Genomic DNA, 2,634 nt, shown 5'->3' with positions numbered 1-2,634 from the left:
CACCGACCCTCTCCCTGCACATAGTCACGTTCCTCACAACCTTTAAAACCTCATGCCTCCTGTCTTTCCAGAAGACGGATCTGAGTGCTTACTCCCATATCCTGGCTGGCATCACCGAAATAAACCTCTTTCCTTGCCACAAGCCTGGCGTTCCAATTTTTGGCCTCCTCTTGTGCTGTGGGTGGATGAAGCTGTGTTTGTGTTTGGTATCATGGGTACCTCAAATAAGTGGAATCATACAGTATTTGTCATTTTGTGACTGGCTTAGTTCATTTAGCATATATCCCCAAAGTTTATCCATGTTGTAATATGTGTCAGAATTTCCTTCCTTTTTAAGGCTGAATAATATTCCATTGTATGGTTATATCACATTTTGTTTATCCATTATCCGTCAGTGGACACTTGGGTTGCTTCCACTTTTTGGCTATTGTGAATAATGCTGCTATGAAAATAGGTATTTCATTTTGTTTAGTTAGAACCTTGAGAAGTTGTTCCAGAAAAATCACAGCCCTGACAGCAAAGTTCTCATGATACCCTAAGTGGGACTGATTTATATATATTTTTATTGTGGTGAAAGACACATAACACAAAATTTACCATCTTAAGCATTTTTAAGTGCACAGTGCAGTGGCATCAAGTACATTTACACTGTTGTGCAACCATCCTCACCATCCACCTTCAGAATGATTTCTCTTTTGACTGGATTTCTCTGAGGGGCCGAGAAGGCTGATTGGAGAAGCCATCGACACTCACTAGCCCCCTGCTGGAGGAAGCCTGGCACTGCAGTCTCTGAGACTGGGGGCCTCAGTGTGAGCAGCGACCAGTGCTGCACACACGCAGATGCTGTGGAGCCTCAGTATCTGCCCCTCAGCCCAGCCCCCTCGGCTGCTGCCCCCAGCCAGCTGCATGCCTGACAGGGTGTGAGGCTCCAAGAACAGGGAAAGATGGTCTCTGGTTACTGAGAGGAAATCTCGCACTGGTGACAGGAAGAGAGTGCCTGTGCAACCCTCCAGGTACGACTGCGGGCCTTGCCTGATGAGCTGTCTTATGAGGTCAGGGTGCCAGTGGGCCTCTTGTCTCCATGCCAGGAAGACTTGCTGATACCAAGAAAATCACTGTCCTACTTGGGGACAACTGGTTTTGCCAGTGCTCTGCAAAGCAAGCGGTGGATCTAGTAAGAACATAGGAAACAATGTGTAAGGAAAGCACTGGATGCCCTAAGAAAGGTGCTGAAAAACTCTGAATCCAAAGTTTTGTTCACAGCAGATTTACAGGGACAGTGTGACGGGGCAGGAGGTTTTGTTGACATAAGAGAACATGTTCCAAACAACTCTGAATTGAAAAGAAAACCCCAAATTACACACAAACCTCATTCAAAACCCAAAACTTCACATTCTGAAGATGGTGTTAAGTCCAGGAATGATTTTCTTACTGATGAGGAATTGTGGGCTCGTCTAGAAGAGCTGGAGAGAGAAGAAAACCTGCTGGGTAAAGGGAACACTGAGCAGGAGAGAGGTGTCCCAAATGGAGAGGAAAAAGAGGGTATCTCGGATAAGACTATGGGCTGCCTCACTCAGGGACGTTTCATAAGGAGATTTCACAGTCAAAATTGGTGCAAAGTCAAAGGCAAGGTCGTGTGAATGGTTCTGAACATCATCCACGCACAGACCACTGTGATGATAGTGGTTCAGGAGATGAAGAAGACTCTTCACCAGCAATCTATTTTTCCCACAGCCCTGAACTAAAGAAAGTCCAAATAAATACAGAAAAACCACGTTAGCTTTTAGTGAACAGAAAGAAGGAACCAGACATGGCCCTGGAGATGGCCACTTGGCCCCAGAGCACCTGATGATCAGAACACTAGCAGATATTTACAGAATATTTGCTGATGCTGTCAATGGGGAGCGTGGCCTCAAAGTCCATGTTGGAGTTGGGATGCAGAAAGACTCTTGGATGCGGCGGTGCTGGAGAGAGAGGCTGGGCAAGATGACACAAGGGTTTTAGGAATCCTGAGTATGAAAAAGCCATTCACAGAGAGGTCGACGAAGCCTCTTTGGAGAAGAAAGAAGAACCAGGAAATTCTCAGCAGGAGTTCTCATTCTCACCAGGAACAGTAGAGGCTTTTCCTGGCACTGTGGTAGAAACAGAATTTTTACTTCCCTCCCTGACACCGCACGCAGCCAATGCTGCTCAGGCATCGCCTGCCTGCGCAGAGGTACGAGACGCCATCTCAGAAGGGCTGGAAGAAACTCCAAGAGGATTTCCAAGTTCGAAGCTGCCAGACTGAAACCGAGACACTAGGTCCTGCTGTGGAATGCGTGTCCTCGAAGCCAAGGGTGTCTGTAAAGAACACGCAATTCGAGATGACTGCAGGGCCTGGAAGGAGCATCCTGGGGGCACCAATAGCAGCTGGACTTGCTCCTCATCAGTGCTACAAAAAGAACAAAAACAGATTTTGCACACTAAAATATTCAGATTTTATTATTAATTTTCTTTCATAATGTTAACACCTTTATGTTTGCCGCATGTGCAATTGTAATATTTGTAGCTACTTTTCAAAGAATTTTGATCATATTCAATATTCTTGTATTTAAGTTCAAATGATGCCTTTTTTTCTAACAATAGTTACTTTGA

General features: G+C 45.5%; 1 pseudogene; it reads left to right on the top strand.

Annotated features, from left to right (window-relative positions):
* Nucleotides 1-840: 840 nt before the first annotated feature.
* Nucleotides 841-1,640, top strand: LOC106783374 (unconventional prefoldin RPB5 interactor pseudogene; annotated as a pseudogene).
* Nucleotides 1,641-2,634: the final 994 nt, after the last annotated feature.

Source organism: Equus caballus, chromosome 7 (assembly GCF_041296265.1).
Source record: "Equus caballus isolate H_3958 breed thoroughbred chromosome 7, TB-T2T, whole genome shotgun sequence".
NCBI lineage: Eukaryota > Metazoa > Chordata > Mammalia > Perissodactyla > Equidae > Equus > Equus caballus.
This window is presented reverse-complemented; position numbering and strand designations above follow the sequence as displayed.